This window comes from Bufo gargarizans, chromosome 1, assembly GCF_014858855.1.
Source record: "Bufo gargarizans isolate SCDJY-AF-19 chromosome 1, ASM1485885v1, whole genome shotgun sequence".
Classification (NCBI taxonomy): domain Eukaryota; kingdom Metazoa; phylum Chordata; class Amphibia; order Anura; family Bufonidae; genus Bufo; species Bufo gargarizans.
In genome coordinates, this window is record NC_058080.1 from 661563196 (window position 1) to 661580265 (window position 17070).

The 17070-nt window shown below is 47.8% G+C and overlaps 1 protein-coding gene across 3 annotated transcripts in view; it reads right to left on the bottom strand.

Annotated features, from left to right (window-relative positions):
* The window catches only part of POGZ (pogo transposable element derived with ZNF domain), a 30448-nt gene extending 17153 nt beyond the window's left edge, over positions 1-13295 (bottom strand). For all 3 annotated transcript variants that reach the window (XM_044276059.1, XM_044276058.1, XM_044276057.1), the window contains exons 1-2: positions 13108-13295; positions 12627-12669 (exon numbers count right to left, since the gene is read on the bottom strand). The gene's annotated coding sequence lies outside the window, so the exon portion shown is untranslated. The remainder of the gene's footprint in view (positions 1-12626; positions 12670-13107) is intronic.
* Positions 13296-17070: the final 3775 nt, after the last annotated feature.

Genomic DNA, 17070 nt, shown 5'->3' on the forward strand with positions numbered 1-17070 from the left:
GTTGTGTCTAATTTCCACAGGCAAGAAGAAATATTGGTTCCCTCGTTTTGTGACAACCCGAAAACAGAAGGGGAGGAGAGGTTTCATAAGTTGGACGTGCGGAGAGCAGTGCTAATATATTTAGAGGCCACGAAGGCTTTCAGAAAGACGGATTCCTTATTTGTTCAGTTTCTTGGCACAAATAAAGGGCAGAGAGCGACAAAAAAATACTATTTCCAGATGGATTAAAACAGCGATCTCAGAATCATATAAAGCGCTAGGGAAATCGCCTCCTGAAGCCTTTACAGCCCATTCTACGAGATCGGTTTCTGCCTCTTGGGCAGAGAGGGCTAACGCTTCACTAGAACAGATCCGTAGGGCGGCCACTTGGTCTAGCCCAAATACTTTTATCAAACATTACAGAGTCCATGTTAAGGCAGGTCAAGATCTAGCCTTTGGGAGGAAAGTCCTTCAGGCTATAATCCCCCCCTAAGTTGTTTAATATGTTATACCTCATGGTATGCCGTCATGGAGGATGAAAGGGAAAAACCAAATTACGTACCAGTAATTCCCTTTTCATGAATCCTCCATGACGGCATAGGGGTTTCCCACCCAAAAAAGAAAAAAATATATATAAATAAATATATATATATATATATTTGAAAAAGGCTCTTGTTTGAGCTGAAACGTTGCCATCCACATGGGTGATTAAAGACCACTACTTTTTACATGGAGTTCCTTCCTTTCTTCGTTTTTGTTCATTTGGGGTAAGCAGCTACATCCCTGGACCTAGCACCCATATTGTCTGCATCCGGTACCGCCATTATTTTCTTTAAAATATTATATATATATATATTCATAAGAATATGATAGGCCTACACATAGGTTATGGTGTGTGTGATGGTGTGCAAAAAAAAAAAAAAAAAAAAAAAGGGTATAAATGAAAAAAATGATTCGAAAGAACACTCTCTAGGCTGTCGATCCAGAAAGACACTGAGGAGGAGCCGGAGGAGAGTCAAATTTATACTTCCTGTCCCTACCTGGTTGGAGGCGGGTCATCTCATGGTATGCCGTCATGGAGGATTCATGAAAAGGGAATTACCGATACGCAATTTTTTTTTATTTTTTTTCATTTTGGTGTTTTTTCCCAATTAATCAATGAAAGTATCGACAACTAATCAATTATTCAAATAATTGTTAGCTGCAGCCCTCGCCTGGGAGCACCATGAAGATACTGAGTATAAGGGACAAAACACAGCAGAGGTGAGAACTGATTATCATCACTATCACACCCATCACTGTGTATAGTATAAGGACAGGAGAGGTGAGAACTGATTATCTATCATCACTAGAACACCCTGCTTATCACTGTGTATAGTATAAGGACAGGAGAGGTGAGAACTGATCATCATCACTATCACACCCATCACTGTGTATAGTATAAGGACAGGAGAGGTGAGAACTGATTATCGGCACTATCACACCCATCACTGTGTATAGTATAAGGACAGGAGAGGTGAGAACTGATCATCATCACTATCACACCCATCACTGTGTATAGTATAAGGACAGGAGAGGTGAGAACTGATTATCTATCACTAGAACACCCTGCTTATCACTGTGTATAGTATAAGGACAGGAGAGGTGAGAACTGATCATCATCACTATCACACCCATCACTGTGTATAGTATAAGGACAGGAGAGGTGAGAACTGATTATCTATCACTAGAACACCCTGCTTATCACTGTGTATAGTATAAGGACAGGAGAGGTGAGAACTGATTATCGGCACTATCACACCCTGCTTATCACCGTGTAGTAGGGTTGTTTCGGGTATCGAACTTTCAATACCCAATTGATACTTATATGCCAGTATCGATTCGTTATCAGGATGTTAATTTTTTATACTAGACCCTCCTTTTATGGCGCGCAGACAGTTGAGAAGGAGGGAGTCCCTCCTATGACGCAGCCGCCCACACCATTGCCACCAATTAATGTACTATTAATTAAAGCAGGAGACGGGATGGGGGAGGGAATACACTGTTGCGCAGTCTGAGCTAGTGAGCTTGGCGAACGTCAGCAGCCTCCTCCCCAGAGTCAAGCAGCCAGCATAGCAGGTGCCTGGCCACCGTGCCACCAATGATAATTAACCTTTAATACAAATGAAGGAGGCAGTACCCATCTCCTGTATCTGTATTAAAGGTTAATTATCAATGGTGGCGCAGTGCGGCCCCCCCCCCAGTATTAAAGTCATTGGTGGCACAGTGCGCCCCCACCAACCACCTCAGTATTAAAATAATTAGTGGCAGTGGCCACAGGGTCCCCTCTTCATTGGTGGAAGTGGCAGCTTGTGATCGGTGCCCCAGCAGTGTAATCCTGGGGCTCGGAACGATTACCATGGCAGCCAGGACGCTACTGAAGCCGTCCATATTAACCTCCCTGCTGCTGTGTGTACTGTGCACAAGGCAGCAGAGAGAGAGTGTCAAGTCCTAGTCACCCTGATAGAGATCTATTAGGGTGAATAGGACTAAGGGGTTAAAGATCAAGGATTAAGGGATTAAAAGATCTAGCCCCTAAGAGCAAGTTATTAAATAAATAATAATTTGTTTTTCAAACTTTTTAAAAGTATAAATCGCCCCCTTTCCCAATTTTACATACAAAATCAATAAAACAAACATTACATATCGCCACGTCTAAAAAGTCCAAACTATTAAAATAAAAATCCTGTGGTGAACGCCATAACAGGAAAAAAAAAAAATAAGAACCAGACTAGTCGCAATTTTTTTTTTTGTCACCTTGCCACCCCCTAAAAAATAAAAATAGGACAGGACTATTTAATTATGGGCCGGGCGACCCATAAAATGCTGAATACACACAGCTTTTTTGAGGTTTTATTTTTTTCGCATGGTATTGAGTATCACAATACTTCAAGGCAGGCATGGCCAACCTGTGGCTCTCCAGTTGTTGTAAAATTACAACTCCCACCATGCCCTGCTGTAGGCAGTCTGGGCATGCTGAGAGTTGTAGTTTTGCAACAGCTGGAGAGCCTCAGGTTGGCCACCCCTGCTTTAAGGTATCAAAACAACCCTAGTTTATAGTATAAGGACAGGGGAGAACACAGGAGAGGTGAGAACTGATTATCTATCATCACTAGAACACCCTGCTTATCACTGTGTATAGTACAAGGACAGGAGAGGTGAGAACTGATTATCATCACTAGAACACCCTGTTTTATCACTGTGTATAGTACAAGGACAGGAGAGGTGAGAACTAATTATCCATCATCACTAGAACACCCATCACTGTGTATAGTATAAGGACAGGAGAGGTGAGAACTAATTATCTATCATCACTAGAACACCCATCACTGTGTATAGTACAAGGACAGGAGAGGTGAGAACTGATTATCATCACTAGAACACCCTGTTTTATCACTGTGTATAGTACAAGGACAGGAGAGGTGAGAACTAATTATCCATCATCACTAGAACACCCATCACTGTGTATAGTATAAGGACAGGAGAGGTGAGAACTAATTATCTATCATCACTAGAACACCCATCACTGTGTATAGTATAAGGACAGGACAGGTGAGAACTGATTATCTATCATCACTAGAACACCCTGCTTTATCACTGTGTATAGTATAAGGACAGGACAGGTGAGAACTGATTATCTATCATCACTAGAACACCCTGCTTATCACTGTGTATAGTACAAGGACAGGAGAGGTGAGAACTGATTATCATCACTAGAACACCCTGTTTTATCACTGTGTATAGTACAAGGACAGGAGAGGTGAGAACTAATTATCCATCATCACTAGAACACCCATCACTGTGTATAGTATAAGGACAGGAGAGGTGAGAACTAATTATCTATCATCACTAGAACACCCATCACTGTGTATAGTATAAGGACAGGACAGGTGAGAACTGATTATCTATCATCACTAGAACACCCTGCTTATCACTGTGTATAGTATAAGGACAGGAGAGGTGAGAACTAATTATCTATCATCACTAGAGCACCCTGCTTTATCACTGTGTATAGTATAAGGACAGGACAGGTGAGAACTGATTATCTATCATCACTAGAACACCCATCACTGTGTATAGTATAAGGACAGGAGAGGTGAGAACTGATTATCTATCATCACTAGAAAACCCTGCTTATCACTGGGATGGATGAATAGGGGCCTTATATTGTGTTCTATCAATCTATGATTAAAGAGGACCTTTCATTACAATAAAGATTTTCAGCTCAACTGGGAGGAGCCTGCTCTTGTTCTCCTGGGCGTCTCCTTCTCCCAGGCTAGAGTGCTGGCCAATCGCAGCGCTCAGCTCATGGCATGGGAGGAAAACAAAACAAAAAAAACTCTCAGGCTATGAGCTGAGCGCTGCGATTGGCCAGCACTCTAGCCCGGGAGAAGGAGACGCCCAGGAGAACAAGAGCAGGCTCCTCCCAGTTGAGCTGAAAATCTGAAGATACCGGAGCCTATATGGGGAGAACGGAGCGGCGCCCAGGGATAATATAGTAAGTGCAGGGAGATCCCTGGGCGCCGCTCTCCATGTCTGTATACTTAGTTTAGATTTGTTATTGTAATGAAAGGTCACATGGAGGTGATTTGCCTGGTCACATGACCCTCCCTCAGCAGCCATTTTATGGACAAGATGTCTGTGTGGACAGTACAATAGATGTACTTTATGAAATATAGAAAATGGTGCAGAATTTCCACATAGGCTATATTACTAAGTGCCATAATAAGCTTATATACACATTGGTCAACAATAACCAGAAAGTGGACAACCCCTTTAATGAAATGTATGTAAACTTTTGACTTTGCATAAAGTAATAAAAATGCCTTAAAACATCCTCTGTCTCATTATTCTGGAATTTGGCAAATAATAATAATTACGGTAACCCTAACTGACCAAAACCAGGAAAGGTTTATTCTGATTTCATCTGTGTCTTTTTATATAGTGTATGAACTTCCGGTTTCAACCGTGTGTATAAATATATATATATATATATATATATATATATATTTTTATTATTATAGTTAAAATAAAATATTTATTATAATTCCCATTGCAAAGCAATGAACAAGTGGCCAAATGGAGATTTAGATTTTTTTTCTGTTACTGCATTCACTGTACAGGATAAACACGCTTATATTTTAATAGTGCAGGTATTTTGGGGACGCGGCGGTGCAAATTATCTTTATTTACGGAGGATAAAAATCAATGATTAAAAATATATATTTTTTTAATTTAAATCGGATTTTTTTAAAAATACAAAATGCTTTTTGGAGGAAAATATATTACCATCCAAAGGTTATTCCATCATGAAATAAAGATTTGTTTTTTAATTATGTAGAATAAGGCTGTACGTGGACTCCCATATTGTGGAATGGATTAGGCAGTACAGGGCTACAGATGGCGACCAACATGGTCGCCAATGCGCCTTAAAATTTGCAGAAGGCGACAAGACTTTAGTCTTGTCGCCATTTGCGACTGTATCGCGGCGATCCTGCGCAGCCTCAGTAGCACAGTGGAGAAGGAAGGAGTCCCTCCCTCCCTCCCTACTACCACCAATGGGCAGATAGGAGGGGAGGAGCTGTCGCCACTACCACCAATGGGGAGATAGGAGGGGAGGAGCTGTCGCCACTACCACCAATGGGGAGATAGGAGGGGAGGAGCTGTCGCCACTAATGAATGTAAAACATAAGTATAGGCAGCGGTATCACAGACCCGGCCTCAATAACAGGGCATGCCATATGCGCCAATTAACCCCTCAGGTGCCACAGATCGCATGCCCTGTTATTGATGCCGGGTGCCTGGTCTGTGATACCGCTGCAGATGGGTCCAAAGAATATGAACTTAGTAGCAGGCTGCATAGAGCGGCGCCCAGGGATCTGAGTGCACTTAGTATTATTCCTGGGCGCCGCTCCGTTCCCCGGTATTTTCAACATTCAGAGCAAGGAGGAGGAGACGCCAGTGTCTCTCCGTCTCCATGACAGCAGCGCTGACCAATCAGAGCTCAGAGCGAGGGAGTTTTTTCTTCTCCCTGGCTCTGAGCTCTGCACTGCGATTGGTCAGCGCTGCTGTCATGGAGACAGAGAGACACTGGCGTCTCCTCCTCCTTGCTCTGAATGTTGAAAATACCGGGGGCCACAGCGGGTGAACGGAGCGGCGCCCAGGAATAATAGTAAGTGCACTCAGATCCCTGGGCGCCGCTCTATGCAGCCTACTACTAAGTTCATATTCTTTGGACCCACGAAAGGTCCTCTTTAATTACATTAATTGGTGATGCAGTGCGCCCCCCTATTATCACTGGCCACAGGGTCCCATCCCCTCCATTGGTGGCAGTGGCAGATTGTACTGCTGGGGCTCAGATCGTTACCATGGCAGCCAGGACGCTACTGGAGCCCTGGCTGCCATGTTCAGCTCCCTGCTGCTGTGTGTACAGAGCCCAGGGAAACAGGGAGATGTGTGAGGTCCTGGTCACCCTGATAGAGCTCTATCAGACTCTACTGGAGCCCTGGCTGCCATGGTAACCTCCCTGCTGCTGTGTGTACTATGCACAGGGCAGCAGGGAGAGTGTGAGGTCCTATTCACCCTGATAGAGCTCTATCAGACGCTACTGGAGCCCTGGCTGCCATGTTCAGCTCCCTGCTGCTGTGTGTACAGAGCCCAGGGAAACAGGGAGATGTGTGAGGTCCTGGTCACCCTGATAGATCTCTATCAGACTCTACTGGAGCCCTGGCTGCCATGGTAACCTCCCTGCTGCTGTGTGTACTATGCACAGGGCAGCAGGGACAGAGTGAGCTCCTATTCACCCTGATAGAGATCTATCAGACACTACTGAAGCCCTGGCTGCCATGGTAACCTCCCTGCTGCTGTGTGTACTATGCACAGGGCAGCAGGGACAGAGTGAGCTCCTATTCACCCTGATAGATCTCTATCAGACACTACTGAAGCCCTGGCTGCCATAGTAACCATCCTGCTGCTGTGTGCACTATGCACAGGGCAGCAGGGACAGAGTGAGCTCCTATTCACCCTGATAGATCTCTATCAGACACTACTGAAGCCCTGGCTGCCATGGTAACCTCCCTGCTGCTGTGTGTACTATGCACAGGGCAGCAGGGACAGAGTGAGCTCCTATTCACCCTGATAGATCTCTATCAGGGTGAATAGCACAAGGGATGAAAAGATCCAGGTTCTAGTCCATAAGGGAAGAAATGGTTATTAAATTTTTTTTTTTTTAAGTTAAAAAAAAAAACACCAAAATACTAAAAAAGTTTAAATGGCCCCCTTCCCAGTTTTATATATAAAATTTACAAACAATAAAGAATAAACATATTACATATCGCCACGTCCCAGAAAGTGTGAGCTATTAAAATATTACAAAATATTTCCGCTCGGTGAAGCAATTTCTCCATTTTTAGTCACCTTGTCCCCCAGAAGATGTCCCTGGATGTGAGCGCCATGTGGTTTTCTCCTAGATGTAGTGCTGGCTCACTACTGTGACCTGCCTCTCATCCTCTCAAAGTCCTTTTTTTATTTTTATTATTATTATATGCATTTTAAATTTGGCGACTAAAAAATGTAATTTGGCTCCTAATTTTTTTAGTTTAGGAGCCAATGGCTGGAGCACTGCAGTGGCTGAGGGACAGACAGAGGGTTGGAGTATATTCAGACCAGGGTCCTGTTACCAGTGGGGACCTCAGGGGTCTGTTCTGGGGCCCAGATTGTTTAAAGGGCTTCTGTCACCCCACTAAAGTCTGTCTGGATTCAGAATCTGGTGCCTGCGCCGTACCTGTCTGGGTGCCAGCAGTAGGACTCCCACGTTACCCCCTATCCTGTGCATAGGAGATAACGTATTGTAACCAGAATACCCCTTTGCGTTTCCTTAGGGGACGGGAACATGCCATTGGTAGATTCCTTGTCCCATAGACTGCAATGAACACTGCAGCCTATGGGACATACAATATGTTCCTATGGAGCCATGTCTGAACTATTGCGGTGGTGGTAGGCTACCACAAAAAACTAATGGCGCAGGGAAGCATCTGCGGGGTTAGACGTCTACGATTGGCCTCATCGCCGATCACAGACATTAACCCCAGGTGCTTTCTGCTTAAATTAGAAGGAACCTGCTGCTATGATGCCTGCTGTGCTCCCTAGCTCACCGCTGCACGACTCTAGACGTAGTAGTAAGCTCTTATCCGTTATCTGACGCAGGTTACAGCAGATCTCGGTGACTGCGCAGTCATGAGACAGCTGCGCTCACACAGAGTATCCTGGAGAGCAGTCTATACAGTCTCCCTGCGTCGTATGACATATGATCCATCGCCATGTGAAGCGAGAAGGCTGGCAGGGGGCGTGCTCATTGATGTGAGAGCGCCACCTGCTGGCTGCAAAGTTAACTGAGGGCCTGCAGTCGGTATATTCTGTGGCAGAAGGGAATAATTCACTTTTTTCATAAAAATAATGAATTAAAAGAAAAAATACAAAAAGAAATGGTATAGTCGACTACATACAGTTTTCCCTTTTTTGTTCATAAAAAAACCCAAAAATTAGTTTTAGCAATAATACAGCAGACACTGTATGTAAGATATACAAACGGACACTTCTCTTTTTTCTTTCATAACATTTTTTAAAATAGATTATTCTAGCAATATTTATTATTCCCAGGTTTTTGTTTTGTTTTTTACGTAAAGTATACAAGCGCAAAAAAAGCTTAACCCTTTCGCTACCAGCATCGTACATGTACGGCGCTGGAGCGATGTGTAAACATGGCGCCCGCTCGCACCTGCCACAGGCACAATGGCCGGCAGATCTCTGCGGCTAATTACCGCGAACGGCAATTATTATTAAAGCGCCATTCATTCCATGGCGCTGTACATATGATAAGCGGTGCACACACATAATACAGACAAGTGCACTAAGCATGAACAAGACGAGTTACAGACTGGTGCAGAAGGAGAGAGGGCCCTGTCCGCGAGGCTTACAGTCTACATGGTGTGGGGGAAAGACACAGTCGGTGCGGGTGAAGCAGGTCATGGCGGTATAGAGGCAGCAGGGTCACTGGTTGTCAGCTTGTCAGGTTTCTTCCCCTGTCGGTGAGAGTCTGATATGTTGGGGCAGCGAGTTCCAGAGAATGGGGGATGGACGGGAGAAATCCTGGAGGCGATTGTGGGAAGAGGAGAAAAGGAGGTCTTGTGAGGATCGGAGAGTGCGTGTGGGGGTGTATCGGGGGCTCAGAGATGTAGGGAGGGGACAGAAGGAGGTCTTGTGAGGACCGGAGAGTGCGTGTGGGGGTGTATCGGGGGCTCAGAGATGTAGGGAGGGGACAGAAGGAGGTCTTGTGAGGACCGGAGAGTGCGTGTGGGGGTGTATCGGGGGCTCAGAGATGTAGGGAGGGGACAGAAGGAGGTCCTGTGAGGATCGGAGATGGCGTGTGGGGGTGTATCGGGGGCTCAGAGATGTAGGGAGGGGACAGAAGGAGGTCTTGTGAGGACCGGAGAGTGCGTGTGGGGGTGTATCGGGGGCTCAGAGATGTAGGGAGGGGACAGAAGGAGGTCTTGTGAGGACCGGAGAGTGCGTGTGGGGGTGTATCGGGGGCTTCTAGGCTTCCTACCCCATGCAGCCAAGGGGGAATCGGTAGTTGCGCTGAACACTAAGCCCCGATGCATGGCCTATAGTGATCATGCTGCAATTCTTATTTTGGCCACCAGGTGGCAGATTTGCGGTCTAAAACTAAATTTTAAAAAACCCTGATGGCACAAAATAAAAAAAAAATCTGAATTTATAGGTTCACATATGCGCTTTAAAATAATAACACAAAAAAAAGTTAATATATATATATATATAAAAAAAAAAAAAAAAGTTTAAATCACCCCCTTTTCGTATAATAAAATAAAAATTAAAAAACCTAAATAACAAATATGAACATCATAGGTATCAGAGACCGGAAACACCTGTACTATTAAAAAATATATCAAAAAAATACAAGACGGCGAATGGTCTAATGGAAAATGGGTCAAAATGGACAATTTGCTATTTTTTCATTGCTTCTCTTATCCAAATAAAAGTAATAAAATTTGATCAAAAAGTCACACACACTCCAAAATGGCCTCCTGCCAAGAATGAGCCCCCACACCGCTCAGTAGAATGAGCCCCCACACCGCTCAGTAGAATGAGCCCCCACACCGCTCAGTAGAATGAGCCCCCACACCGCTCAGTAGAATGAGCCCCCACGCCGCTCAGTAGAATGAGCCCCCACACCGCTCAGTAGAATGAGCCCCCACACCGCTCAGTAGAATGAGCCCCCCACCGCTCAAAGCCCCACACCGCTCAGTAGAATGAGCCCCCACACCGCTCAGTAGAATGAGCCCCCACACCGCTCAGTAGAATGAGCCCCCACACCGCCTCAGTAGAATGAGCCCCCACACCGCTCAGTAGAATGAGCCCCCACACCGCTCAGTAGAATGAGCCCCCACACCGCTCAGTAGAATGAGCCCCCACACCGCTCAGTAGAATGAGCCCCCACACCGCTCAGTAGAATGAGCCCCCACACCGCTCAGTAGAATGAGCCCCCACACCGCTCAGTAGAATGAGCCCCCACACCGCTCAGTAGAATGAGCCCCCCACACGCTCAGTAGAATGAGCCCCACACCGCTCAGTAGAATGAGCCCCCACACCGCTCAGTAGAATGAGCCCCCACACCGCTCAGTAGAATGAGCCCCCACACCGCTCAGTAGAATGAGCCCCCACACCGCTCAGTAGAATGAGCCCCCACACCGCTCAGTAGAATGAGCCCCCACACCGCTCAGTAGAATGAGCCCCCACACCGCTCAGTAGAATGAGCCCCCACCACCGCCTCAGTAGAATGAGCCCCCACACCGCTCAGTAGAATGAGCCCCCACACCGCTCAGTAGAATGAGCCCCCACACCGCTCAGTAGAATGAGCCCCCACACCGCTCAGTTAGAATGAGCCCCCACACCGCTCAGTAGAATGAGCCCCCACGCCGCTCAGTAGAATGAGCCCCCACGCCGCTCAGTAGAATGAGCCCCCACGCCGCTCCAGTAGAATGAGCCCCCCACGCGCTCTGAGCCCCCACGCCGCTCAGTAGAATGAGCCCCCACGCCCGCTCAGTAGAATGAGCCCCCACGCCGCTCAGTAGAATGAGCCCCACACCGCTCAGTAGAATGAGCCCCACACCGCTCAGTAGAATGAGCCCCCACACCGCTCAGTAGAATGAGCCCCCACACCGCTCAGTTAGAATGAGCCCCCACACCCGCCTCAGTAGAATGAGCCCCCCACCCGCCTCAGTAGAAATGAGCCCCACACCGCTCAGTAGAATGAGCCCCCACACCGCTCAGTAGAATGAGCCCCACACCGCTCAGTAGAATGAGCCCCCCACCGTCAGTAGCATGAGCCCCCCACCGCTCAGTAGAATGAGCCCCCCACCGCTCAGTCGAAGAGCCCCCCACCGCTCAGTAGAATGAGCCCCCACACCGCTCAGTAGAATGAGCCCCCCACTGCTCGTAGACTGAGCCCACCACTGCTCAGTAGAATGAGCCCCCCACCACCGCTCAGTAGAATGAGCCCCCACACCGCTCAGTAGAATGAGCCCCACACCGCTCAGTAGAATGAGCCCCACACCGCTCAGTAGAATGAGCCCCACACCGCTCAGTAGAATGAGCCCCACACCGCTCAGTAGAATGAGCCCCACACCGCTCAGTAGAATGAGCCCCACACCGCTCAGTAGAATGAGCCCCACACCGCTCAGTAGAATGAGCCCCACACCGCTCAGTAGATAAAACTATACAAAATAAGTAGTGGGGGTCAGAATATGGTGATGGAAATCGTACTGACCCAGAGAATGAAACGCCGCGGAAACAAACCCATAAAACAGTGGAGGAATTGCTATTTTTTCCAATTCCACCCCATTTGGATTTTTTTTACCGCTTCCCACTACATTTTATACCATAATTAACGGCAGCATTAGAAAGTACAACTCGTCCCGCTAACAAAATAAGCCCTCCTACGGCTATGTGACTGGAAATATAAAAAAGTTATGGCTCAAGGAAGATGGGGAAGAAAAATGAAAACGAAAAAAAAATCCTCCTGTAGTGAAAGGGTTAACGTGTCCAAACCTTAGGGCTGTGATGGCGGCACTCCCGCTGTGGTACAACTACGACTCCCAAGATGCTCCCTTGCTGTTCTCAGAACTCCCTAGAAATGAACGGATAACGCTGGGAGTCGTAGTCTCACCAAAGCCGGAGGTTAGCCATCCCTGAACATATGGTCACTTTGAAGGAGTTTCTAATGTTCTGGCGCCATTCATCTGATGCCACAGAACCGGCGCCCGTCTTCATGGTAAAACATTCGGTACTGCTTTTATTTTCCGTTTATATCTGACGGGTGATTTGGTATGGCGCTCGCTCCTGTTACTCGGGGCTTACGGGCAGGACATGACAAGGACCGCTCACCTCTGCTGACTGTGCTCCTCTATTAATCCCAATAGCAATGCAGTAGGACCCTGACAACTGGACGCTCAGGGGCGTGTCCTCAATGTCACGTCATAGAGGGACACCCCCCATCTCAGAGGACAGGCTATTCCCCCCACGCTCATTACCTCTCTGGATCTCCTGAAGATTTCAGATTCTCTCCTCCAAGATCTAGAAAAAAATAAGAAAAGTATAAAAATCCAGTCGCAGGTAACATTATATACAGCGCGTGTTACATGCGTGTCGTGGACATGTGACGAGCGATGTCCGTGACACGCCGGGGTCGGCTCCACCCCCAGGGATGTCAGGTAATGGGGCCCCTGAGCTGCAGCTCAGCTTCTGGGGCTTCTCCATTGTTCTGCCAGCATCTCCCCCACCTGGGGGCGCTGTCTACACCTCGGGTGCTGCACCTCTGAGCTCCATACAGGAGTAGGCGCTGACTATGGGGGCCCTCACTAGGCTCCTCTAAGGGCCCCCCAAATCATGCTCCTCCTCGCAAAATAGTCCCCACAGGCAACATGGCGGCGGAGAGTTACGTCTCGGCCTAGCTTGCCGTGGTCCCACAACGATTTCCCCCCCAGATTGTGCTCGCCCTGCCCCGCCACTCACCTCTTCCTCGCCCCGGATTCTCCTCCTCGGTCGTAGGCCCGGTCACGCCCCGGGATTCCTCCGCCGCCTCACACCCGCCACCACCAAGCCAAGCGCACTGCGTACAAAGAGAGGCTAGCGGAGGAACACGGCTCAGTCACGGCGGAGGTATATCATGGCGTCATTTCCTCAGCACACGCTGAATGGCCGAGACACTGGAGCGGGCGCTGACGTAACGGCTAGTAACCCCGCCCACCCGTCAATATGGCTACTGCGCCTGCGCATGGTGTGTCCCTCCCCTAAAGAGGGAGGGGCCTGCAGCATGATACCCCCGCTCTGCTGAACCGCCAAATCACACGCCACACCCCAAATGTGTGCACCTGACAGGAGAGTGGCCCCCTGCCCTCCAAAATGACAGGGGCCACCAAATCAGAATGGAGAGTGGCCCCCTGCCCCCCAAAATGACAGGGGCCACCAAATCAGAATGGAGAGTGGCCCCCTGCCCCCCAAAATGACAGGGGCCACCAAATCAGAATGGAGAGTTGCCCCCTGCCCTCCAAAATGACAGGAGCCATAAAAAAAATAATAGAGTGGCCCACTGCCCCCCAAAATGACAGGGGCCACCAAATAAGAATGGAGAGTGGCCCCCTGCCCTCCAAAATGACAGGAGCCATCAAATAATATTGGAGTGTGGCCCGCTGCCCCCAAAAAATGATAGAAGCTGCAACTAGGAATGGAGAGTCGCCTACTACCCGCAAAATGACAGGGGCCACCAAATAATAATGAACAGTGGCCTACTGCCCCCTAAAATGACAGGGGCGACCAAATAATAATGAACAGTGGCCTACTGCCCCCTAAAATGACAGGGGCGACCAAATAATAATGAACAGTGGCCTACTGCACCCCTAAAATGACAGGGGCCACCAAATAATAATGGAGAGTGGCCTACTGCACCCTTAAAAATGACAGGGGCCACCAAATAATAATGAACAGTGGCCTACTGCCCCCTAAAATCACAGGGGCCACCAAATAATAATGAAGAGTGGCCTACTGCCCCCTAAAATGACAGGGGCCACCAAATAATGAAGAGTGGCCTACTGCACCCTTAAAAATGACAGGGGCCACCAAATAATAATGAACAGTGGCCTACTGCACCCTAAAATGACAGGGGCCACCAAATAATAATGAACAGTGGCCTACTGCCCCCTAAAATGACAGGGGCCACCAAATAATAATGAAGAGTGGCCTACTGCACCCTAAAATGACAGGGGCCACCAAATAATAATGAAGCGTGGCCTACTGCACCCTAAAATGACAGGCGCCACCAAATAGGAATAAAGAGTGGCCTACTGCATCCCAAAAATGATAGGAGCCACCAAATAAGAAGGGAGAGTGGCCCCCTACACCGCAAAATGACAAGAGCCACCAGATAAAAATAGAGAGTGGCCCGCTGCCCCCATAAATGACAGGAGACACTAAATAATAATAGAGAGTGGCATACAGCACCCCCAAAAAAACAGAGGCAACCAAATAAGAATGAAAAGTAGCCCCCTGCACCCCCAAAATGACAGGGGCCACCAAATAATAATGAACAGTGGCCTACTGCCCCCTAAAATGACAGGGGCCACCAAATAATAATGAACAGTGGCCTACTGCACCCCTAAAATGACAGGGGCCACCAAATAATAATGAACAGTGGCCTACTGCACCCCTAAAATGACAGGGGCCACAAAATAATAATAAAGAGTGGCCTACTGCACCCTAAAATGACAGGGGCCACCAAATAATAATGAAGCGTGGCCTACTGCACCCTAAAATGACAGGCGCCACCAAATAGGAATAAAGAGTGGCCTACTGCATCCCAAAAATGATAGGAGCCACCAAATAAGAAGGGAGAGTGGCCCCCTACACCGTAAAATGACAAGAGCCACCAGATAAAAATAGAGAGTGGCCCGCTGCCCCCATAAATGACAGGAGACACTAAATAATAATAGAGAGTGGCATACAGCACCCCCAAAAAAACAGAGGCAACCAAATAAGAATGAAAAGTAGCCCCCTGCACCCCCAAAATGACAGGGGCCACCAAATAATAATGAACAGTGGCCTACTGCCCCCTAAAATGACAGGGGCCACCAAATAATAATGAACAGTGGCCTACTGCACCCCTAAACTGACAGGGGCCACCAAATAATAATGAACAGTGGCCTACTGCACCCCTAAAATGACAGGGGCCACCAAATAATAATGAAGCGTGGCCTACTGCACCCTAAAATGACAGGGGCCACCAAATAATACTACTGCACCCTAAAATGACAGGGCCCACCAAATAATAATGAACAGTGGCCTACTGCCCCCTAAAATGACAGGGGCCACCAAATAATAATGAACAGTGGCCTACTGCCCCCTAAAATGACAGGGGCCACAAAATAATAATAAAGAGTGGCCTACTGCACCCTAAAATGACAGGGGCCACCAAATAATAATGAAGCGTGGCCTACTGCACCCTAAAATGACAGGCGCCACCAAATAGGAATAAAGAGTGGCCTACTGCATCCCAAAAATGATAGGAGCCACCAAATAAGAAGGGAGAGTGGCCCCCTACACCGCAAAATGACAAGAGCCACCAGATAAAAATAGAGAGTGGCCCGCTGCCCCCATAAATGACAGGAGACACTAAATAATAATAGAGAGTGGCATACAGCACCCCCAAAAAAACAGAGGCAACCAAATAAGAATGAAAAGTAGCCCCCTGCACCCCCAAAATGACAGGGGCCACCAAATAATAATGAACAGTGGCCTACTGCCCCCTAAAATGACAGGGGCCACCAAATAATAATGAACAGTGGCCTACTGCACCCCTAAAATGACAGGGGCCACCAAATAATAATGAACAGTGGCCTACTGCACCCCTAAAATGACAGGGGCCACCAAATAATAATGAACAGTGGCCTACTGCACCCCTAAAATGACAGGGGCCACCAAATAATAATGAAGCGTGGCCTACTGCACCCTAAAATGACAGGGGCCACCAAATAATACTACTGCACCCTAAAATGACAGGGCCCACCAAATAATAATGAACAGTGGCCTACTGCCCCCTAAAATGACAGGGGCCACCAAATAATAATGAACAGTGGCCTACTGCACCCCTAAAATGACAGGGGCAACCAAATAATAATGAACAGTGGCCTACTGCCCCCTAAAATGACAGGGGCCACAAAATAATATTGAAGAGTGGCCTACTGCACCCTAAAATGATGGGGCGACCAAATAATAATGAAGCGTGGCCTACTGCACCCTAAAATGACAGGGGCCACCAAATAGGAATAAAGAGTGGCCTACTGCACCCCAAAAATGATAGGAGCCACCAAATAAGAAGGGAGAGTGGCCCCCTACACCGCAAAAAGACAAGAGCCACCAGATAAGAATAGAGAGTGGCCCGCTGCCCCCATAAATGACAGGAGACACTAAATAATAATAGAGAGTGGCCTACAGCACCCCCCCCCCCCCCCAAAAAAACAGAGGCAACCAAATAAGAATGAAAAGTAGCCCCCTGCACCCCCAAAATGACAAGAGCCACCAGATAAGAATGGAGAGTGGCCCGCTGCCCCCCAAAAATGACAGGGGACACCAAATAATAATGGAGAGTGGCCTACAGCACCCCAAAATGACAGGGGCCAACAAGTAAAAATGGAGAGTGGCCCACTGCCCCCCCAAAATGACAGGGGTGACCAAATAAGAATGAAGAGTGGCCTGCTGCCCCCCAAAATGACAGGGGCCACCAAATAATAGTGAAGAGTGGCCCGCTGCCCCCCAAAAATGACAGGGGCCACCAAATATAAATGGAGAGGGGCCTACTGCCCTCCAAAATGACAGTATCACGATCAGTGTGTGGGCGGGGGGGGCTCCACACTGAACACAGGAGGGAAGGGGAACAGTAACTGGGCCTGAAAACAGGTCACCTCCTAGACAACCCTAATCCGG